This window comes from Lutra lutra, chromosome 8, assembly GCF_902655055.1.
Source record: "Lutra lutra chromosome 8, mLutLut1.2, whole genome shotgun sequence".
Lineage (NCBI taxonomy): Eukaryota > Metazoa > Chordata > Mammalia > Carnivora > Mustelidae > Lutra > Lutra lutra.
In genome coordinates, this window is record NC_062285.1 from 137,110,262 (window position 1) to 137,134,879 (window position 24,618).

At 49.6% G+C, this 24,618-nt stretch overlaps 1 long non-coding RNA gene across 1 annotated transcript in view; it reads left to right on the plus strand.

The window, feature by feature from the left end:
- Positions 1–19,406: 19,406 nt before the first annotated feature.
- The window catches only part of LOC125107884 (uncharacterized), a 33,897-nt gene continuing 28,685 nt past the window's right edge, over positions 19,407–24,618 (plus strand). Inside the window, exon 1 of the long non-coding RNA XR_007129682.1 lies at positions 19,407–19,487. This is a non-coding gene — a long non-coding RNA (uncharacterized LOC125107884). The remainder of the gene's footprint in view (positions 19,488–24,618) is intronic.

Genomic DNA, 24,618 nt, shown 5'->3' on the forward strand with positions numbered 1-24,618 from the left:
TTTTCTGTTTGTCCATTTGTTTATTTATATTGTTAAGTGCCTCTGGAACAATTTTAAATAAAAGTGATACAGTGAATATCTTTGTTTTTTCCTGATTTTAATGAGAATGCTTTTAGTATTCTAGTATTTTATCCTTACAAATCAGCTTTTTGGCTTTCCGGGTATGTGGGTGGGTGTGTGTAATCGTATTTTAAGAACATATCCTTCCCTTCCCATTGTTTAGAAATTTTCATTTTAGGGCGCCCTGCTCTCCCTGAGCCTGATGCTCCCCCTGCTTGTTCTCTCTCTCTGTCTGACAAATAAATAAAATAAAATCTTTAAAAACAAAAAAGAAATTTTCATTTTAAATTAGGCACGGATTTTGACTTTTACGAAGTATTTTTGCAACATAATGTAATAATCATGCAATTTTTCTCCAATGATTTATCAATACAGTGAATAATATCAACAATATTCCCATTATTGAACCATCCTATATTCTTGGTATGCCCGAAGTCGGTTGTGGTATATATGTTTTATGTGTTGTTAGATTTTATTTGCTAAAATTTGGCATACAATTTTTGCTATTATATTCACAAATGAGACTACTAGTCTGTAGTGTTCCTCTCTTGTGCTATCTTTGAAAGACTGGGATATTGGGGCACCTGGGTGGCTCAGTGGGTTAAGCCGCTGCATTCAGCTCAGGTCATGATCTCAGGGTCCTGGGATGGAGCCCCACATCGGGCTCTCTGCTCAGCAGGGAGCCTGCTTCTCCCTCCCCCTCTGCCTGCCTCTCTGCCTACTTGTGATGTCTCTCTCTCTCTGTCAAATAAATGAAAAAAAAATCTTAGAAAAAAAAAAAAGACTGGGATATTGATATGTAATATTCATAAAAGGCATTTGGAAGAATGGACCTGATAAAGTGGTTAAGAGGGTAAATTCTGGAACTAGGTTCAAATTTGGGGGGCGCCTGGGTGGCTCAGTGGGTTGGGCCTCTGCCTTCAGCTCAGGTCATGATCTCAGGGTCCTGGAATCAAGCCCCACATTGGGCTCTTTGCTCGGTGGGGAGCCTGCTTCCCCCTCTCTCTCTGCCTGCCTCTCTGCCTACTTGTGATCTCTCTCTCTCTCTGTAAAATAAATAAATTAAATATTTTAAAAAAATTTTTGGATCTTCCACTTACAATTATGTAGCCCTGGACAAGTGATTTAACCCCTTTTTAAAAAAATTTATTTTTTTTAAAGATTTTATTTATTTACTTGACAGAGATCACAAGTAGGCAGAGAAGCAAGCAGAGAGTGAGGAGGAAGCAAGCTTCCTGCTGAGCAGAGAGCCCCATGAGGGGCTCGATCCCAGGACCCTGGGATCATGACCTGAGCCGAAGGCAGAGACTCTAACCCACTGAGCCATCCAGGCACCCCTAAAAAAATTTATTTTTATTAATTAATTTTTAAAAAGATTTTATTTATTTTTTGACAAGGAGACACACAGGAAGAAGGGAACATAAGCAGGGGGAGTTGGAGAGGGAGAACAGGCTTCCAGTGGAGCAGGGAGCCCGATGTGGGGCTTGATTCCAGGACCCCAGGATCACAACCCAAGCCAAAGGCCGATGCTCAATTGAGCCACCCAGCACCCCAACTTAACTCCTTTGCCAGTTTTTTCATCTCTAAAATGGGGACAATGATTTATCTTCTTCACAGGATTATCTTTAACTTTTTTTTTTTTTAAGATTTTATTTATTTATTTGACAGAGATCACAAATAGGCAGAGAGTCAGGCAGAGAGAGAGGAGGAAGCAGGCTCCCTGCTGAGCAGAGAGCCCGATTCGGGGCTGGATTCGGGGCTCGATCCCAAGACCCTGAGATCACGACCTGAGCGGAAGGCAGAGGCTTAACCCACTGAGCTACCCAGGTGCCCCAGATTATCTTGACTATTGAATGAATTCAACAGAACAGCAGCTGACACTAGGGGCTCAATAAAAATAGGATTTCTTTTTTCTTTTCTAGGAACTTGAAGAATTTGAATGACACTTTTAGTCTCCGCACCTTAAAGTGTTGGTTGAATTCACCGAGGACTTGTTTGATCCTGGAGCTTTTCTTTTTCCCTTTCTGGATGGGAAAACCACTCCCCGATAACATCTTCATTTTTTGTATGTGATATTTGGTCTGTTTCAAATGCAGTTGTCTTCTAGGATTGATTTTGGTCATTTATGGTTTCCTAGCAAACCATCCATTTAATTCAGCCTTTCTCATTTATTTGCATAATATTCAATTCTTTTAAGGTGTTTTCTTTTTTCACTATAACGTTTCCTCATTTTCATTTCTCATTTTGTTTGAAATGGTCTTAAGACCTTCCCTCCTTCCTTCCTACCTTCCTCTCTTTGTTTCTTTTTCTTTTTTTTTTTTAAGATTTTATTTATTTATTTGTCAGAGAGAGAGAGAGAGAGAGATCACAAGTAGGCAGAGAGGCAGGCAGAGACAGAGGGAGAAGCAGGCTCCCTGCCGAGCAAGGAGCCCGATGTGGGACTCCATCCCAGGACGCTGGGATCATGACCTGAACCGAAGGCAGCCGCTTAACCAACTGAGCCACCCAGGCGTCCCTGTTTCTTTTTCTTAAAGTAGGTTCCACACCCAGCGTGGAGCCCAGTGCAGGGCTTGACCTGACGACCCCGAGATTCAAGACCTGAGCTGAGATCAAGAGTTGGATGCTTAACTGACTGAGCCACCCAGGCGCCCCAGGAAACTATCTTCAATACTTCAAAAAGTCCAAACACTATAGGTCTGTACTACTTAGCAAAACGAGCAAGTCTCCTGCTTTGGGCTAAAATGCTGTCAACCCGTTGAGGTAATGGTGGTTATCACCTGCTAATCCAAAGCACTAGTGGCAGATCAGGGTTATAATTTAGTTACCACCTAAAGGCAGATGTCCTCAGTAGATACCACTTTTTATTTTATTTTTTATTTTTTTTTTTTAAAGATTTTATTTATTTATTTGTCAGAAAGAGAGAGGGAGAGAGAGCGAGCACAGGCAGACAGAATGGCAGGCAGAGGCAGAGGGAGAAGCAGGTTCCCCGACGAGCAAGGAGCCCGATGTGGGACTCGATCCCAGGACGCCGGGATCATGACCCGAGCCGAAGGCAGCTGCCCAACCAACTGAGCCACCCAGGCGTCCCTAGATACCACTTTTTAAACCACGGATCTATAGTAAAGGTGACAGTGGTGGGTCACCAAGGGTCCTTGGTCAATGACTACGGTCAGTAACAATAAAGATGTGTTAGGAAATATCTTCTTGCTCTCTGCCTGTTTGTGTTAATCCTCGTCAGCTTGGATAGAAAAGCCTTAACTAGTTTAGCAAGAGAAGGGTTCTCTGCTTTTGTCCTGGATTACCCATAGCTGTTGTTTCTAAATTCTGAGAGTTCAGTTACCATGGCAACTGTGTGAGTGAGCCCCAGAGAGAGCTGTTTGTTAACTTTGAACAGGGTGAGTCCGGAAGGAGGTAGGGAAGCATGGAAAGAGGTTGTTGTGACCTATTCATTCATTCTCCTGGCACTGGGGGTACCCGTGTGGACAAGACAGACAAAAGCCCAGCAAGACTGACGGATGGTGAAGAGTCAGGTAGATCTCTATCCAACCACCAGCCCTGTCTCCTAACAGCGGCGTGGCATCTGTCTACCAGCCTGGGCAATGAGCCTCCCTGAACTTCCTCTGCAAAACGGAGCTATTCACATCTGCTTTGCAGGGACTAACTCCTGCGAGACGACTGGACCTAGAGGCTGCACTCTGTAAGTGTTGGCTCCCTTCCTCCCGGGCCCAGTACAGCCGTGTATGGGCTCTGCGACTTGGGGGACGGTGTTTATCTGCTTGGGGATTCCATGTCTTCCTGGATGATTCTTAAGTCCCTTCCGGTTCTGGGAGCCTTGGATGCTGAAGGGTTAAATATGGAAGTTTGGCTGCTCCCCGCTCCTTCCTCCCAAGCAGAACAAACCCGACTTACCCGGAAGTACAGGTTCCTTCTGCCGCCAGCAACCCTCAGCTGCAGGTTTCCCAGGGCAGGGCTGATTTCAGGTGTGAACCCCATGCTTGTCAGACCGGATTTCCTGGTTTGGGGTTTGGGCCATCCAATCGCTCTCAACTGAGCGACTGCAGGGGATGCATCCCTCTGCTTCTCTTGGCTCCTCTGCTTGGGGGTGGGGCGGGGGAGCTGGGGACCCAGACTGCTGGGTCAGTGGAGAACAGCAGTGGGAGTCAGCACACGGGGCAGGGAGCTGCAGAGCCTGGCCTTAGCTGCTTCGTGGGTTCTGTTTGTTTGTTTTAAGAAGGTAAAATTCACGGGCGCCTGGGTGGCTCAGTAGGTTAAGCCTCTGCCTTCAGCTCAGGTCATGATCTCAGGGTCCTGGGATGGAGCCCCGCATCGGGCTCTCTGCTCAGCGGGGAGCCTGCTTCCCCTTCTCTCTCTGCCTGCCTCTCTGTCTACTTGTGATCTCTCTCTCTGTGTCAAATAAATAAATAAAATCTTTAAGAAGGTAAAATTCATATACCATATAGTTAACCATTTTAAAGTGTATCATCTGGGGGCACCTGGCTGGCTCAGTCCTTAGAACATGCGACTCTCGATCTCAGGGTAACGAGTTCAAGCCCTGCATTGGGCACAGAGCCTCCTTTAAAAAAATAGGAAAATAAATGAATGAATGAATGAATGAAGAAAGGAAGGAAGGAAGGAAGGAAGAAAGAAAAAGAAAGAATCATTCCGGGACGCCTGGGTGGCTCAGTTGTTTGAGCGGCTGCCTTCGGCTCGGGTCATGATCCCAGAGTCCTGGGATCGAGTCCCACATCGGGCTCCTTGCTCGGCGGGGAGCCTGCTTCTCCCTCTGCCTCTGCCTGCCACTCTGTATGCCTGTGCTCGCTCTCTCTTCCTCTCTCTCTCTGATAAATAAATAAAATCTTTAAAAAAAAAAAAAAAGAAAGAATCATTCCTTGGCGTTTTGTGCATTTTCAATGTTGTGCTGCCGTCAGCTCTATCTTGTTCCAAAACGTTTTCATCACTGTCCTGGGAGATCCCGTGCCCATTAACTAATCCCTCTCTGCTTCCCTCTCCTCCCAACCCCCCGCAACCACTAATCTGCTTTCTGTCTCTATTGATTTAAATTTACCTATTCTGGATATTTCGTGTGAAGGGAATCCTACACTCTGTGGCCTTTCTGCAACTGGCTTCTTCCACTTACTATGTTTTTGAGGTTTCTTTTTCATGGCTGAATAGTATTCCAGCGCCCAGGGAACCCACATTTCATACACCTACGCATCCATGAGTGCACGTCTGAGTTGTTTCCACCTTGGACTATGGTGAGTAGGGCTGCTATGAATATTTGTGGGTAAGAATTTATTTGAAAACCTGTTTTCATTTCTTTGAAAGGGTATATACTCTTGGTAGGACTGCCATTCTGTCCTGCTGGGAGAATAATCATGGCCTTCTTCACCGGCTGGCATGAAGATCGAGGGGAGAGTAGAGGAAAAACAGTCATCGTCACACTAACAACACCCCAGTTTACATCAGCAGCCCGTTAAATATCTTCGTGTAACTAACTGACCTCTACACTTAATGCACCCCAAACCGACCCCTTGCTCTCCTCCCCAGACCTGCCTCACTTGCAGCCTCCGCCATCGGATTCCACTTTTTGAGGCTCAAACCCCACAGGCACCCTGGACTCCTCCCTCCGGCTCACGCTCCCCATCCCAGCCCCTGAGGAAACCAAACTGGCTCTTCAAACACACACAGAATCTGACTCCCCCTCACCGCCACCAGCACCGGGCCTCTGCTTGCTCTTCTCATCCTTCCCCTGCCCCTTCCATCTAGGCTCAACCCGGCAGTGGGTTATCCTTCTCCTGCCCAAGTTGGAGCCTGTCATTCTTCTGCTAAAGACTCAAAGGCTCCTCTTACCCAGAGTGAAAGCTGAGTTCACAGCGGCTGGCAGTGCCCCGTGGTCTGGCCACCCTACCTCCAACTTCGTTTCCCTGCTCGCTCCTCTACAGCCCCTGCACGCCCCAGCCCTCCATCCTGGCTCTCCATGGGCCTGGGCAACTCTGGCCTGAGATCCTGGCACGTATGTCTCCCTCCCCTCCAGCAAAGGCTCAAACGCAACCTCCTTAATGCAGCCAACTCTGACGCCCTATTTCAAATGACACTGCAGACCAGCCCACAGCATGCCTCATCCCATGCCTTTCTACTTTGTCTCCCCCAAGAGCCTTTCTCACTTTCCAACAGGCTGCTGCCCTCATCTGTTGTCTACTCTCTCTCTCCCCTGCCTAATGTGAACCTGCCAAGGGAATGGGTCTCCATGGGTTTTGTTCCGTGATCTGCTCCAAGGGCCTAGAAAGTACCCAGCATATAGTAGGTGTTTGATGCCCATTTGTTGAATCGGTAAACAACACTAACGATAGTGACCATTCACCTGTTACGGGCCACGAGCTCTCATGTAAATCTCATAAATGAGCTGGAATTTTTGGCTTTCATCTTATGGCTCAGGGCACTGTAGGTGGCTTGTCCCCAGATCACACAGCTAGCACACGGCGGAGACGGGTTTCAATTCAGGTCTGTCTGCCTGACTTTGAACCGTTGCTTCTTTTTCCTTTGCCCCGTGGTCACTGCAGCTGTGTTTAGTATGACTCGCTCACTCACTCCCTCATTCACTCACTCATTCATTCGGTACATTTCCCAACCTTCTTCCAGCTCTCCGCCAGCAAAACACCAGGCCTGTATCGCTTACCCGGCTCCCTCACTTTGATGGGCCATGGATCCTGCCCAGAGGAGCTCAGGTCCCACAGCCTGGCCAACAAGTGTCCCTGGGAGCTTTGCAAATCAAAAAGCGGGGGAGTGGGGGGTGTTCCTCTCCGCAAGGATTCATTACCTCTGCCAGACAGGAGTCCATTTGAACTGATGTCCCTCATTTAGAGCAGTGGCAAAACCGCTTCCCGCACTATATCCCCTGGCCCCCAGCCTGAGCGGGGCCAAAAGTGCATGCACCACGGCAGGCACCCCGCGTCTCACCAGGTAGACAAGCCTGGAGGAGTGAGGCCGAGGGTGTGGGTGTAGGCCCAGGGCCAGCCAGACCAGAGCAGGGGCTGAGAGGTGGGAATCTTAAGAGGAAGCAGGCAGGGGGAGGGCTCGGTCTAGAGCAATCATGATTGCCAAATGGGAAAGATGCCAGCCCCAGAGGCTGTCCTGGGGCTTCCTCTCCCTGTTCTCAACCCCAGGGACTCACCTAACACAGCTGAGCGGTGGGGGCCAAGGGGTCCATCCTCCTTCTCCCTTTACTCCCCATGCCCAGAACTCCATTCTTGGTGCCCCTCCCCGGCTGCCCCACTGTCCCATCCCTTTAACCTTCCTCCCCCACCTCCCAAGGAAAGGGGGAGATCATTTGGCCAACAAACTGCCAACTGCCTTGGTACTTCATTTTATAAAAAGTCACTAAGGAGTTGGAATTTGGATTCGGGTTTGAGTAAACACACATACTCTTGGTCATGCCCTCTGGGTGGCTTTCTCATGTTTTCACTGAGTGAAATGAAACACATATTGGAGAGCCTCCTCTGTGCCAGACCCTCAGTCAGGCGCAGGGCGCCCGAGGAGCTCAGGGTCTGCTGGAGAAGCTAAAAAGGCAACCATAAACCACAGTGTAGCAGTGGGAAAAGCTGGGGGGCTCTGGAACCCCACAGGAGTCCCCAGGCAGCCCGGGCAGAGAAGACTGACCAGAGGAAGATGTGACTGACAGTAATGTTATGATAATCAGCTGAAGCTCCAGGCTCAGAAGTGAGCTCCTCGTTCTAATGATGACGTGCCTGCTATGTGAGGGGCACTGTCTTTCAGAGGCATGGAGGCTACTGCCTAGAATCCAGTCCAGGCCTCCCTTGGAAGGGAGGTGTGGGCAGTAGAGTAAATATCCTGCCCTTGAAACTGTACCACTGCGAATTAGAAAGGGCACTCCCATAACAGAGAGCAGCCAACTGAGTCACAGGGGTGGGGCCCTCACTCCCCTAGATCACAGGCTGCCTTGGAGATGGGATATTGGGCTTAACACAGCATCTGCCCCACTGAGGCATGAAAGACTTTTTAAAACCATTAGTAGCAGGATTTTTATTGGTATGGTAGTATAGAAACAGGTTGCTAAAAAGGTAAATGTTGTATGACCCAATTTTATTTTTTTTTAAGATTTTTATTTATTTATTTGATAGAGATCACAAGCAGACAGTGAGGGAAGCAGAGAGAGAAAGAGGAGGAAGAAGGCTCCCTGCTGAGCAGAGAGCCTGATGCAGGGCTCAATCTAAGAACCCTGGGATCATGACCCGAGCCGAAGGCAGAGGCTTTAACCCACTGAGCCACCCAGGTGCCCCTGTATGACCCAATTTTATAAAATACATAGGCACCTATGCATCGATTTTTTAAGACTACAAAATATTAATAGTTATTATCTCTAATTGTAGACTGCAGATGTTTGTAAAAGACTATATTATGTAGAATATTGGACATACACCAAAAAAGAGAATTAGACCATGAAACTTCATCAGCCCAATAACCATCAGATCATCCCTGACCATAGAGTTATAGCTCTATGACTTATGACATATGACATCTATGACATATGACATGCTCTATGACATGGAAGGATATACACATATCATACCATTCCTTCTCTAAACATTTCAGTGTGTCTCTGTCAAAATAAGACCTTTTTCTGTATTACTACATATATATATATATATATATATATATATATATATACCTGTACCATATAGATAACTATATATATATATATACACACACACACACACACACTATACATAGTATATATACACACAAAACCACAATACCATTGCAACTATAAAGATATACAATCATTCCTTACTATTATCAAACGGCCAGGCAGTGTTCAAATTTCCAATAGTCTCATAAATGGCAGAGATGTTTCCATATTACAGTGTTTTGGTTTTAATTGGGATAAAAATTAAAACTGCACTGTGCAATTAATTGAGATGTCACTTAGGTCTCTTTTGTACATGGTCCCCTACATGCCTTTTTATTTTCTTTGCAAACACCTCACTTGTCCCATCCTCTCCCACAGTTTGGATTCTGCTGCTTGCATCGCTGGGGTATAATTCAACCAGCTTCTCTGTCCTTTGTATTTCTGATAAATCGATGGTCTAACCTAGAGCCTGATGAGATTCAGATTAGTGTTTTCTGGCAAGACTAATTCATAGGAGGTGTTGTGTGGTTTCATTAGGGGACAAATCATGTCTGGCTGTTTCTCTTTGTGTGATATAAGTGGTCATTGCTGCTCAAAGCTTACATCCCTTAATTCATGAAGAGTTGCAAGACAAAGTCATCCAATTTGAACATTCTCTCTTCTACCACGAGCCGGAATGCTTCCAGGAAGAGAAATTTCTGCTCAACCCTATTTGGTTCCTCTGAGGTACACATCATAAAGGAAAGGCAGGATAAATGCTTCATTCTTGCCCATAATTTACTGGTCTTCAGAATAATGAGTTGGATTTCCCGCACTCAACAAGGGTGACAACTTTGTTTTTTTTTAATTATTACTTTTAGTACCATTATGAACACATGGATTTAAATATTTGATGTGTTTTAGTCTGTTACACTTACTATTCTTATTGATGTTCCAGTCATCCCATCTTTGGTGTGTGAGAATCTCTTCAACTTGGCTCTGAGGTCCTTGGGACATCCTGTGAGTCTCAATAGTTTCTTTGCTAGACGGTGTTTCAAGATGTTCCAAACTCCTCTTGTGTTTTGCTCCTCGCATTCTAGCCAGGAATCAGCCATTATCTACGGAGCACTGGTTCCTTTTGAAGGAAATGGTATTTAGAGATCACAAGCTGGGTGCTAGGGGTATAAGAGGCTTCTAAAATTTTTTTCTTTTTTTTTACTTTTTATTTTGAAATAATTTTAGACTTACAGAATAGTTGCAAAAATAGCACAGAGTTCCCGTATACCCTCTTATCCGACTTCCTCTCAGGTTAACTTCTTACATAACATAGTAAAATTACCAACCCCCCCTCCAAAAATGGGCACAATACTTCTAACTAAGCTACAGACTTTATTCAGATTTCATTAATGTCCACTTTTCCATTAATGTCCTTTTTTTTTTCTGTTCTAAAACCCAGTCCACATCCAACCTGTCATGTTTCCTTACTCTTCTCTAATTTGTGACATTTCCCGTCTTTCCTCACCTTTTATGACGTGACATTTGAAGAGTAGTGATGAGGTGTTTTGTAGAATGTCCTGCACTTTGGGTTTGCCTTGTGTTTTCTCATGATTAGATCGAGGTTGTGCCTTGTAGGGGAGAATAATACAGGAGCAACCCTCTCTTGAGGGCTCCAGCGGGTACGTGATGCTGATATGTCTTATTTCTGGGATGTAAAGCTAATCACTTGGTTAGGATGGAGCCCATCAGTTCTCTCTAATGTGCACTTAATATTTTCCCTTTAACAAACATCTTGGGGCAGGGGCGCCTGGGTGACTCAGTTGGTTGAGGGTGCCACTCTTGATTTCAGCTAAGGTCATGATCTCAGGATTGTGGGATCGAGGACACCACACTCAGCAGGGAGTCTGCTTCTCTCTTTCTCTCTCGCTCTCGCTCTCTCTCTCTCTCCTTCTCTCTCTGCCCCTCCCCACTAGCACACTCTCTCTCTTTCTCAAATAAATAAATAGATCTTTTAAAAATATATATCTTGGGGCACCTAGGTGACTCAGTCGGTTAAGTGTCTGTCTTCAGCTCAGGTCATCATCCTGCGGTCCTGGGATCGAGTCCTGCATTGGGCTCCCTGCTCAGTGTGGAGTCTGCTTTTCCCTCTGCCCCTCCTCCAGCTTGTGTGTTCACTCCCTCTCTCTCAAATAAATAAATGAAATCTTTTAAAAGTAAATAAATAGGGGAACCTGGGCAGCTCAGTCGGTGAAGCAGCTGCCTTTAGCTCAGGTCATGATCCCAGGGTCCTTGGATTGAGCCCCACGTCGGGCTCCCTGCTCAGCAGGGAGCCTGCATCTGCCTCTGCCTGCTGCTCTGCCTCCTTGTATTCTCTGTGTCAAATAAATAAATAAAATCTTTAAAATAAATAAATAAATAAATAAATAAATAAATAAAAATATGTATCTTGGGGGAAATACTTTGGACCATGCAAATATCTCTTTTTTCTTAAAATTTTCCCACTAATTTTCACATGCATCAGTGGATGTTGCCTGCAAAGATTATTATTGTGGTGTTCCAATGGTGCGTTTCTGTTTCTCTTATTCCTTTCTGCACTTATTAATTGGAATCCTACTGCAAGAAAGAGCTGTCCCTTCTCCTCCCCTCCCCCCAATTATTTATTTATTCAATTATTCCTTTATATCAGTATGCATTTGTGGATATTTTATTCTGTGGGGTTTTTTTTTTAAGATTTTATTTATTTATTTGACAGAGAGAGATCACAAGTAGACAGAGAGGCAGGCAGAGAGAGGGAGGGAAGCAGGGTCCCCGCTGAGCAGAGAGCCCAATGCGGGACTCGATCCCAGGACCCCGAGATCATGACCCGAGCTGAAGGCAGCGGCCCAACCCACTGAGCCACCCAGACGCCCCTATTCTATGGGTTTTAAGCTAGTACTGCTGCTAGCTTTGAATAAACGTTTCAGGGCCAAAGGAAGGCAAACAGGGGAAAGAGGAGAAGAAAGTGGAAGTGGAGCTTGTCTCATTTCACAAATCTTCATCAGAACACACTATACAGATCAGGCAGAGTGTTCCAGGCCACCCATGTGCTGGTGGCAGTGACTTTTGTACAATGCAAACTTGATTCTGTTAGGAAACACCCCACTGTCTGAGGCTTTGGGGGGCTGGTTCCGTGTCTGATTGGCATCTCTCCGTCCTCAGGACTCAGTCTGGCGGGGACAGACCCACTGAACGCTGGTTTCTTTGAGCCAGATTCTGCCCCTCCTAAGCCTACAGCCCTACAAAGTTTCCCCATCTCATTTAGTAAAAGCCGAAGGCCTCACAATGGTTTCAGGGTCTTCCCACTCTGAGCCAGCCCTCCACCCTCCGGCCCTCTTCTCTCTGTCCTTGGTTCACACTTTGACTTTGATCACATCAGCTCCGTTCAGCCAGGGCGGGGTCTTGGCACTGGCCGGGACTGCTCTTCCCTTAGGATGGCTAGTGCTCCCCAGTCCTCCTCCTTCAAGTCCTGAAGGTCACCCTTTGCAGGAGAACGTCGCTGACCACCCTACCCCAAACTGCCGTCTCTCCTGACACGCTGCTCCCTCCTTCTCCTCATAACACTATACATACTTGTTTGAGAAAACATTTATTTTTTCATCTCCGGCCTCTTTCCACAGGAATCTAAGTTCTGGGAAATGCAGAGGTCCTACAGTGTGACAGTGGGAGGGGGACAATGACAGCACAATGTGAAAACCCAAACAGGTAGCCAGGAAGGGCTCTCCAGAACAGGTAACCTCTAGATCTAGAGCTAAAGGTCATTTAGGTGTAGTGGTATGTCAGGGAGAGATAAAGTCGTTTAGGAAGCAGGGGAGCGAGAGCAGGTTACTCGAGGGGGACTGTGTGAATGGCCAGGACTTTGGAGTCACGCCGCACTCCAGCCAGGGTCCCGCCGAGTCTTGGGTGTCCTGGGCCACTTAGCCAAGAGACAATCAGAGGGGAGGGGAGAGCGGCAAACAAAACCACACAGCCCCTGGGGTCATTAGGGAGATAATGAACAAACTGGGTAAGTGAAGGAATGTTTAATCCCACTGAGAGTAAGTGCTGGGAAGGAACAGAAAATGGTACCAGGGAGGTCACCTTTAAGGGGGGGGGGCGGAGCAAGGGCGGGGGGCGGAGCAAGGGCGGGGGGCGGAGCAAAGGCGGGGCGGGGCAAGGGCGGGGGGCGTGGCCAGAGGACTAGCTCTGGGGCCAGAGGAACACTCCGGGTAACCAGCCCTTGGTGGGAGAAGCTAGGCATCAAAAACAAGAGCTCAGAGACATGGAGGAGGGATGTGGGGCCAGATTTTGCTGGAGGACATGGAATTTGGTCTTAATCCCCAGGAGGGAGAGCCACTGAGGGGTCTGAAACCTAGACCTGACTTGCATTCTAGGGGAGAGTCCATCTCCCTTTTTCTGAAGAAACAGGGACTCCACTCAACAATGCCTCATTTTTCAGCTTCTTTTTTCTTTTCTTTTTAATTTTATTTTTTTTTTAATATTTTTATTTCTTTGACAGAGATGGAGCACAAGCTGGGGCAGTGGCAGGCAGAGGGAGAGGGAGAAGGAGGTTCCCTGCTAAGTGGGGAGCCGGATGTGGGGCTCCATCCCAGGACACCGAGATCATGACCTGAGCTGAAGGCATACTTAGCTGATTGAGCCACCCAGGCGCCCCTTCTCTTTTCTTTTCTTTTTTTTTTTTGAAGATTTTATCTATTTATTTGACAGATAGAGATCACAAGCAGGCAGAGAGAGAGAGAGGAGGAAGCAGGCTCCAAAGAACCTGATGTGGGGCTCGATCCCAGGACCCTGGGATCATGACCTGAGCCGAAGACAGAGGCTTTAACCAACTGAGGCACCCAGGCGCCCCTCTCTTTTCTTTTTAAATATTTTATGTATTTATTTGAGAGAAAGAGAGAATGAGGGGGGGAGGGGCAGAGGAAGAGGGACCAGCAGACTCCCCGCCGAGTGCATAGCCCCTCCTGCGGCTCAATGGACAGAGGATCCCAGGACCCTGAGATCAGGACCTGAGCCAAAGTGAGGCACTTAGCTGACTGAGCCACCCAGACATCTTTCAACTTTTTCTTAACTGTTTCCCCTAAATCCTAAGGACTGAATAACCGTGGCACGGATAGGAGGCCCCCAAAGTTTGCAGCTTCCCCTTTACTTGCTGACTCCGTTTGTCCTTTGGGTCCATTTTTCTTCTTTGCATTTATCATAATTTATAATTATACATTTGTGTGAGTGTTTACTTGTTTATAATGTCTGGGCCACCGACCAGCATTAAAATTGTGGGGTATATACTTCCATTCGTTTCCAAAATAATTTTACATGAGAACAGTAATAATGCCTCATAGTTACTGAGCCGTTATTATGTGACAGGCCTGATTCGGAACACTTTAAAGAGCATAAACTCATGCAAAGCTTATGGCTACCTTGTGAGGTCGCACTAGTTTTTAATCTTCATTTTACGGACAAAAAAAACCATGAAGGGGCGCTTGGGTTAAGCCTCTGCCTTTGCCTTGGGTCATGATCTCAGGGTCCTGGGATCGAGCCCCACATTGGGCTCTCTGCTCAGCAGAGAACCTGCTCCCCCCACCCTCTCTGCCTGCTTGTGATCTCTGTCAAATAAATAAATAAAATCTTTTTTTTCCCCGCCCCCCAATAAATAAATAAAATCTTTAAAAAAACAAAACAAAACATGAGACCCTTCATATGTGGGATCATATTCCACAGGCCTATCCCCAAACCTTGTCTTATTCAGTCATGTTTTAGAGGTCGCTTCTGGTTGGTATACACAGATAGAGTTCTCCCATTTTCTTTTCTTTTTTTTTTTCTTTAAGATTTTATTTATTTGTCAGAGAGAGAGAGCGAGCGAGCACAGGCAGACAGAGTGGCAGGCAGAGGCAGAGGGAGAAGCAGGCTCCCCATAGAACAAGGAGCCCGTAGTGGGACTCGATCCCAGGACGCTGGGATCATGACCTGAGCCGAAGGCAGCGACTTAACCAACTGAGCCACCCAGGCGTCCCAAGTTCTCCCATTTTCCCTTGGATGTAATGTTCCTCTGAAGGACCAGATTTTAATTTTTCTCTTTATCTCCTATTAAATTATCCCCAGTGTTTTAGTGACTTTCCATTATAAAGCTCTATTCTATTGTATATTAATCTTCCAGTTTACACTGAAAAAATATAAAGTCCAACTTTCTAAGTTAATGCAGAGGAACTGGGGGAAACTTTACAGTAACCTCAGGTACCCTAGAATGGATTAGGGAGAAGCGGCAAGGGAGGGAAGCCTGGGGTGGCCTTTCTCCAGCCTGAGAAAACTTTCTGTGTTGCCAATCTGGCTTTTCTCTAAGGTTTAAAACTGTTAAAGGCTTAAAGACTACCTCACCCAGTCCTCCTTCTCCCACAGAAGCCGAGGGCTGGAGTGTGCTAGCGGGTCACAGGACTCTCCTGGCGGGCCTGGAGTGCTGTGGCCAGGTTAGAACTTGGAGGACTTTTTTGCCTTTCTCTGCGGCCCTCCGTGGGCCCTGCATTCACTGCCCGCAGGCTCAGGTATAAGGTGCTTTCCGGACTCCAGCCCTGCCCAGCCCTCTAGCCTCTTCTCTCCCTCCCCCACCTGATCCCTCCCACAGCTCACCTTCCCCCTTCTGGGCCCCGGAGCACCCGCATCTTTACAACTCAGCAGTACTGGACTTCACAGTGACTCGGTTCCTCTGCGTTTCCTGCCAGACCCCCAGCTCCAGGAGGCAGGGGCAGGCTCTGCTTTGCTCCCAGAGTCCCCAGCTCCCAGCACAGCCTCCAGCTAAGAGCATGAGATTGAAGAAATGCATTGAGGAGCACATGGATGCTTGTAATGAGAAAATAGTGGGGAGTTATTACAGTGGTCAAGGTGAAAATCAAGGTAGGTCTGGCTGGGTCAGCGGTGGGCAGTGGAGGTGGGCATGGGTGGGGAAGACAGATGAGCTCTGATGGGAGAGAGGATTTGCAGAGATAGAATTGAGGGGTTTTTGTTTGTTTGTTTGTTTGTTTAGAGGTTTGTTTTTAATGAGGAAAAAATACACAATGGCCAGTCCACATTCTCTTTGTCCCAGAGGGGTAACTGACCAGTGGGCAGGTTATTTACAACCACTGAAGGTTTTCGAGTAGAAGAGTGGTTGCTCTGTGATGCACATTGTCGTGCATGTTTTGCATTTTGGAAGTTGTTTCAGTCTGAAGGTAATAGGGGCTTGAGCCTGGTCTGGAGGGGAAGCCTGGAGGGAAGACTGGTGGGCTCACCCCTCTGCCCACCTTGGCTGGCCCCCCACACAGCCCCAGAATCCCAGCCAGGGTGCCCACCCTGGAGCGGCCGGAATCTCTCAGGCTCATGCGTGTGCAGGCATGACTGATATTCGGCCTGCAAAATCGGTGTTGCAGCGACACAGCTGTTGCCATGGTAACAGGGTCGCTTAGGCAAGTTCCCTCAGACTTGGCTTCTGAACCACACTGGGAGGGAAGGAAGGCCAGTTTACCACCAGGTGGCCCATGGCCCATACAAGCCACTGAGTGAAGGAAAGGCCCACCTGTTTATCCTCAATTCAAGTCACAGTGGAGTAAGACGACCTGTGTTCAAATCCTGACCTGGACGCTTTCCGTCCTCAAATTACCTAACTTCTCTGTGCCGTGTTTCCCTCAAGAGTAAAATGGATGTGAGGGTTACCTGAGATTATACATGAAAAGCCTTTAGCACAGGGGTGCCTGGATGGCTCAGTCAGTTCAGAGACTGCCTTCCTTCGTCTCAGGTCATGATCCCAGAGTCCTGAGATGGAGCCCCAGGTTGGCTCCTTGCTCAGTGGGGAGCCTGCTGCTCCCCCTGCCTGTGAGCTCTCTCTCAAATAAATGAATAATTAAAATTTGAAAAGAAAGGAAGGAAGGAAGGAAGGAAGGAAGGAAGGAAGAAAGAAAGAAAGAAAGAAAGAAAAGCCTTTAGCACAAACCTGGTATGTGGTAACCATTGGCTAATATTAAATCACCTTAGCCCCTCCCCTCCCTGCCATCCCTGGGTCCTCTGCAGAAGTTGGACAGGAACCCACAGGCCTCTTTACACAGCAAAGCCACAGTTAGGTGCAGGACGGTCTTCTAGGACAAAGAGCAGGCCCGAGATGAGGAAGGGTAGGTGTGCCTTCTTATGTGGGCTTTAGCAGCTCCCTGTGGCAAGGCCAAGAGCTTCCGGGACTGTCCTGCAGCCGGCCCAGCTTCCCCCCAGACCTGTCGTCGGTCTTCCCCACTGATGTCCGGCGGGCACGCAACTACGTGATGACTGCTCACTTAAGGCATATCTTGGGAACTCTCTGGAGCCCCTTCATTCTTTTGTTCTTTCATTCATTCGACTCAACATATGCTGTGCTGGACATTACAGAGCCCATCTGTAATGTGGCCCAGAGCTCACGGTCCTTGCAGAGGACCAAAGTGCCAAGCACAAATGTTTTATTTTATTTTATTTTATTTAGCCCTATGTGGGACTCGACCCCGAGACTCCGGGATCATGACCTGAGCCGAAGGCAGTTGCTCAACCAACTGAGCCACCTAGGTGCCGTTATTTTATTTTTTAAAGAGGTTTTTTATTTGAGAGAGAGCGAGAGAGAGCTAGCACAAGCCAGGGGGTGGAGAAGGGCGGAGTGAGAGGGTGATGTGTCCTCAAGGAGCTCACGGTCTTTGCAGAGGAACCAGAAGAGCAAACAGGTGACTGATCTGGCAGCACCTGGGCCCTTTGGCCCTGCTTGGGGAGGCAGGTGTGGACGGGGGACACCCCAGGTGGAAAGCCCAGCTGTGGCAAGGCAGGGAAGTGAGGACTCTGGTTTTGCTGCATCTTAAAGCCTGCAGTGGGATAGCTGGAGAACAGGCTACAATGTGGCCCAGAGCTTTGCAGGCCCCCTGACAAGGGGTACACTTCATTCAGAGGACACGGGACGACACTCCAGGGTTTTAAGGATGGAATTTGCTATTTTTCCAAAGATGCAGGATAGGGATGGATTTAAGAGGGAGAATGGGCCGTTGGGGTGGGAGAGAGGGGAGGGGGAATGGTGCTCCTTGGGGTGAGCTGGGACAAATGGTGAGACCTGTATCTGAGGGACACTGACGGGTAGCATCAGTAGGATGGGCCCCTGGCTGAGGGGATGGCCCTGCAAACTGCCAGAATGACACTCAGGCGCCCGTGCTGACTCTGGTCCCTGCACTGAGAATAGTAGGCCATGCAGCTGCCATGGGAATTGTGCAAGACCTTCAAGGCGTAGTGGGAAGCTCACTGCCTCCAGAGCGCAGCCCGCGTTTGGCCGAACTACCCGAATGGCCAGTCTGTGTCCCCTCCTACAGGGGAGCGTGAACCTGGCACAACACAGACACTCAGTACACCGTAGCTGGATTATGAATTCGTTATGACTGTGGGGAGCGCAAAAGGTAGCCTCTGTTCACTCAGTATGCACCCACTAAACACCCTGGGGACAGACCTCGGACATGACCACCTGAGCCTACTCTGGAGACTGAACGAGGGAAGGACCAAAACATCAGGCAATAAACATCACAGGACTTGGGGAGAAGGGGGGTTTCCTTCAGGACTCTCACAATGCAGAGGTGTCAAGAAAAAAAAAAAAAAAAAATCTTCCAGCCTGTTGTGGGGCCAGGGTCTGGCTTCTTTCTCAGAGTCTACACTGAGGCTCACCATCATTTGGGAGAAACACCAACAGTGTTCAGGTCATGTGGCCTTTCTAAAAACACGCCAGGGAGCCAGTATCACCTGGAGCTCCTGGGCCCTGACACACAGAAGAGCCCAGGGCAGGACAGGGCCCACAGCAGGCTGGCTTCCGGCATCTTCCAGGGCCCACTTCCTGGCCCCAGGGAAAGAGGTGGTGGTTTTATTGGCTTCTCCAGGCCTGCCTGCAGCCTCCGCCCAGTACAGGCCTGGTGCCAGAAGCCTCCGAATATTTAATGGGAGGAAGGAATGAAAACCCGTGTGACTGGGTCTATCCCAAACTGAATGTTTCATGGTTCGTTTGCCAGACTTGTGCCCAACATTTTCTTCAGTAGCAAGTAGGGTAAGGGTGTCTTGAGCATGGCGGGTGCCAAGCACAAATGTTCTTTTAAGAGTTTGTTTGAGGGGCGCCTGGGTGGCTCAGCGGGTTAAGCCGCTGCCTTCGGCTCAGGTCATGATCTCAGGGTCCTGGGATCGGTCCTGGGATCGGGCCCCGCATCGGGCTCTCTGCTCAGCGGAGAACCTGCTTCCTCCTCTCTCTCTGCCTGCCTCTCTGCCTGCTTGTGATCTCTGTCAAATAAATAAATTAAAAATCTTAAAAAAAAAAAAAGTTTGTTTGAGAGAGCGAGAGCGCGCAAGCCACGGAGAGGGAAAGAAGGGCGGACTGGGAGGGCAAAGCAGGCTCCGGGCTGAGCGGGGAGCCCCAAGCGGCAGTCTGTGGGGGCTTCATCCCAGGGCCCTGATATCATGACCCGAGCCAAAGGCAGAGGCGTAACCAACTGAGCCACCCAGGCGCCCCACAAATGCTGTTTCAGACCGCCATTCCCATTACACAGACCAAGAATCCAAGGCACAGAGAAGCGACCGAGGTCGCACAGATTTGTGTGCAAGCGCTGCCTGCCTCCACCGCAGCGTCCTGCCTGTTCTGTCCCTGTGCCTTTTACTGTCCCCCCTTCCCCCAGGCCCCAAATAACGAGGGGGAGGAGGAGAAAGGAGGGGAAGGCTCTCTCAAGTCTGTGGTTATAAGGAATGAATGTCTCAACCGCCCAGCCCCCAGTAGAAGGTGGGTCGCAGCCCCCACCTTCTACTTCGCCGGGTCTCCTCGCAGCTCCCCACCCCCGCCCTGGCCCCTGCACACACACACACCCCCCGCTGGGCCCGGCTCGCGGCTCTGAGACGCCGGCGGCTCGGGCCGCGGGCTCCCCCCGCCCACCCTCCTGCCCCCTCTGCTGTGCCGTCAGGCCCCCGCGGTCACACCTGCCTCCCGAGCGTGACCGGGCTCGGGTCGGGGACCCGGCGCCATTGCTGGAGGCGGCGCGCACAGGGGACTCTCCCGCAGCCCAGTCGGGACGCGTTTGTTTTTCCACCATCCAGTCCGGTCTCCGCTCTCCGAGGGCGTCCGCCCGCCCAGGGTTCCGGCCGGAGGCGCAGGGAGGGCGCGCTCGAAAAGGGAACTCGAACGGGCAAACCAAACCCCAGCGGTTTCCTTTCCCCCGCCCCGGAGACACAAAGGGTCCACGCGGGGCGGCGGGGGCGCAGGTCGCACGGCGGGACGCGGGGAGGCGGCGCCCCAGTCCCGGGCTCGTCCCCCCCACCACCCCCGGCTGGGCCGCCGGCGCCCCCAGGCTTCCGCGGAGGAGCGGGGCGGCGGGCGGCCACACCCCGCTCCTGGGCCCGCCGCACCCGCCTCCCGGGGGCCGACGGTCCGGGGCGCGGGGACGCTGCCGGCAGACCCAGGCGACATAGATCCCGGGGCCCTCGAGCGCTGCTCGCTGGAACCTCTGAGAGAGCTGAAGCTCGAGTCCCCCGCCGCCCACCCGCCCCAGCCCCAGCCCTCTGCTGGGACGGGGACCCCGAGCCTCCACCGCTCCCCCCGCCGTCGGGGGTCGCAGCGCCGCACAGACCCCGGGCCGCGGTCACGTGCCCGCGGGGGGCGGGGCGGGGAAGGAGGCGCCCGGGGTCCCCGCGCGGCACGTGCAGGGCCTCGGCGGGGGCGGAGCCGGGCCCGGCCGCTGCGTCCTCAGCTCGCCCGGCACAAAGGTGTCTCCGGAGCCGGCCGGGTGCTGGAGCGGCGCAGCGATCGGAGCCCACGGACCCGCGGAGGGTGCCCGGGTGGCGCTTGGCAGCAGCCGGCAACTACCGCGCCGCCCTCGCGGAACTCCCTGTTGGGGATCTGCGGAATAGGTCTGACCTTAAGAGCCCGCACAAGAGTTCTTGTCCGTAAAGGCAGGACAGAGGAGTTGATCCCCTTGGGTTTTCTACTTTTTTTTTTTTTTTTTAATGGGGAACTTTTAACACAGACGAAAGTCGTGACGGTAGAATGAGCCCCAGCTGCTCATCACCCAGATACAAGCACCGACTCGTGACAGTCTGGCTCTGTCTGTCCCCCGCTCCGTCCCCACTGCCCACAGCCCCTCCCCGTCACCGTGGAACAGATCTGTAGCGGCAGGTCGTGTGCAGTTGTGCCCCTCATCCCCTGACAATACCAGTGGGTTTTGGGGGAAAGCCTGGTTTGTTTAGAAAACTTTTAAAAAACTGAGTAGATTAAAACATTAAGGAGGGGAGATAAAGACGCTGATTGGAGCTGAGATGGAGATAAACACAGTGGTGGGTGGGAGGCGTGGAAAGACAAAAGGTGGTGGAAAGCCCTGGCGGTGGTTTCTGGGACATTAGGTTGCCCAGGCAAGAGCTCGAGCGGAGGAGCCAGCGCGCTGATGAGAAGATGGGTGATGCAGGGCACTAACTGAAGGTCAGAGTGACCAGATTTGCTGATGGATTGAACAGGGAGCTTGAAGGAAAGAGGCTTGAAGAACGGGAAACTAGGCGGCTGGCGGTGCTCTTATTAACTGCAGTGGGGACCAGATATGGGAGAGTGAGGGAAATCAAAATCAGGCTCGGCCATGTTACTTACCTCTGAGCTGCCACTTAGGTATCCAAATGGGCATGGCAGCATGGAGGTGGCATGAGAATTCTGAGACCAGAGCAGGACTAGAGATACAAATCTGGGAGTTGAGAGCATGTAGTGTATTCAGAATCCTAGGACTGGACTTGGTGTGGACCGTGTCCAGGAAAGTTGGAGGGAAAGCAGGAACCTGTGCTGTCTCAGGAGTTATGGGAAGAAAGTGTTCCATGAAAGAGGGAGGGATCAACAGTGTGAAATGCCACTGAGAGGTCAAGGAAGGGGAGGACAAGAAATTGACCATCGGATTTAGTAACATGGACGCCCTTGGTGACCTTGGCAAGAAGTTTCAAAGGAGTGACAACTGAAAGCCAACACAGAGAGACTTGAGAGAAAGGAGGGACAGAGAGTGATAAGTTAATCTTTGAAGAAATTTTGATGTGAAAAAAAGCTAGAGTTGGAGGCCCAAGAAGGCATGGGGACAAGGAACATTTCAAAACAAAACAGGGGCGCCTGGGTGGCTCAGTCGGTTTCAGAGTCTGCCTCTTGATTTCAGGTTGAGTCTTGATTTCAGGCTTGTGAGTTCAGTCCTACCTTGGGCCCTGGGCTGGGTGTGGAGCCTGCTTAAAACAAACAAATCAACCCCCAAACAAGCTTTTGATACAGAAAATGTAAAGCTTACACAAAAGTAGAATAATGTGATGAACCCATTCCCATCATCTAGCTTCAGTGATTATCAGCATACCGCCAATTTGGTTCAGCCATGCCTGCCTACTTATTTTGTTTTATTTTAAATATTTTGTTTATTTATTTGACAGAGAGAGATCACAAGTAAGCAGAGAGGCAGACAGAGCGGTGGAAGCAGGCTCCTCTGCCTGCTGAGCTCCTCTGCCGAGCAGAGAGCCCGAGATCATGACCTGAGCCGAAGGCAGAGGCTTAACCCACTGAGCCACCCAGGCACCCCCTGCCTACTTATTTTAAAGCAAATCTCAGGACGCATTCCAGTTCACTCTTAGACTTCTGCATGTATCTCTGATAGATAAGGATTCAATCTTTTAGTAGATTTTAGTTGTTTTTCTAAGATGGTGTTTTTTAAACATAACCACAGTGTAATTATCACACCTAAAAATAATTAGCAATAATTCCTTAATATCTTCTATTATGTGGTCACAGGTGTCCACATTTTCCTGACTATCCCATACATGATCTCTTTTTAAACTTGGTTACAATCAGGATCCAAATAGGTCCATATATTGCATTGGTCTGGTATGTCTCTTTAGACTTTATTGATCTATAACATTCCCTATCCTCACCCTTACCCCCTCCTCCTTTAAAGTTTTTTTTTTAAGATATTATTTATTTATTTGACATACAGAGATCAGAGAGTAGACAGAGATAGAGAGTAGGCAGAGAGGCTGGCAGAGAGAGAAAGTAGGTCCCTGCTGAGCAGAGAGCCCGATGTGGGGCTTGATCCCAGGACCCTGGGATCATGACCTGAGCTAGAGGCAGAGGCTTTAACCCACTGAGCCACCCAGGTGCCCTTAAAGTTTTTTTTAAAGAAACCAAATCACAGAGTACCTGGGTGGGTCAGTTGATTAAGTGTCTGCCCAGGTCTCCCGTCATGATCTCAGACTCCTGGGATGGAGCCCCATGTCCAGCTCCCTGCTCAGAGGGGAATCTGCTTCTCCTTCTGCCTCTGCCCTTCCTCCCTGCTCATGCCTGCAACCACTCTGTCTCTCTCTCAAATAAATAAAATGTTTTAAAAAAGAAGAAAGAAAGAAACCAAATCATTTGTCTTTTAGAAGTTCCCATATCCTGGGTTTTGCTGATGACACGATGGTGTCATGAACTTTCCATGGTGTCACGTAAGGTCTGGTTGTCTCTCTGTGTGACTGCTCTGGTGTCTTCAGCCAGATCCTTCGAGTATAAAGGTCCCCACTAGCCTTTCACCCGTCACCCCCTCAGCATTGCAGCCCCAGTCAGTGGTGAAGAGAATCTCCTCATGAGGGGCAGGACTTGGGAGAATATTTCATTGTTTACATGGTCTGAGCTTAGAAGTAACTGGAAATTGGACTCCTGTGCAGGATAGGCCTGGAAGATGGGTGACAGGAGATCTGGGGAAGGAGTTCCGGGAATGGACTCCTCAGCATGGGCTCTGTGTGGGCATTTCTGGGTCCCATGAGCATGTGAATGCTCTCTGAAGGCCGTCTGCCGCAGACAAGGCTCTCAGGAATCAGTAGGATAAATGACACATTCGGTGGATGTCAGTCAGCCTCTCTCCCTGGCCACGCTGGTGCTTCTCCAGTGGGTCTGCGTGGCAGTGACTGGGGACATGAACCAAACAAATAGCAAGGACGTCCCCTCCTCAAACTGACCTGGCTAGTGCATTCCTGAGTGTTTCTCCTCCCAGAAGCAGAGACCAACCCTGATGTCCCCCCACCCCCCATACAAAGCACCAACCAGCCACGTGTTGGACTCCTCCGAAGGAGACAGCAGTTTGCCCTCACTGGAAGAAATATGCATTCTGGATAAGGTTTACCTTCCCTGCCTGCCGTGTTTCTGCCAGCGCCACCGTCCATGGACTTTTGGAACGCCTTAGGCACTCTCGTGGTGTTCCACACAACAATAGTTTTGATCAAGGGGATCATTTCCTAGCAGAATTGCAGCTGTGAGCATGTGTGCATAGAACACACTAATTTTTTGTAAAGATTTTATTTATTTATTTGAGAGAGAGAGAGTGTGAGTGGGGGGGAGAGCAGAAGGGAGACTCCCCACAAGCACAGAGCCCGACGAGGGGCTCGATCCTATGACCCTGAGATCATGACCTGAACCAAAATCAAGAGGCAGATGCTTAACCAACTGAGCCAATCAGGTGCCCCCAGAATTCACTAATATGACTGTGTACCCCATCGTGCAGAACCAGCTGGCCTGAAAGAATGTCAGAATGAGGGGCGCCTGGGTGGCTCAGTGGGTTAAGCCGCTGCCTTCGGCTCAGGTCATGATCTCAGGGTTCTGGGATCGAGCCCCACATCGGGCTCTCTGCTCAGCAGGGAGCCTGCTTCCTCCTCTCTCTGCCTGCCTCTCTGCCTACTTGTGATCTCTCTCTCTCTCTCTAAAAAAAAAAAAAAAAATGTCAGAATGACCTTACCGATGCCTGTTCTGGCATGAGTTGAAAACTCCCTGAGAGGATGGTGTCTGTCTTACACGATGCTTTGGACCTGTGATCTATGCACGGTGCCATTCAAAGTTCTGGAACAGGAGTGGCTGTGCGCATCACTACATCTGCTTCTCATTC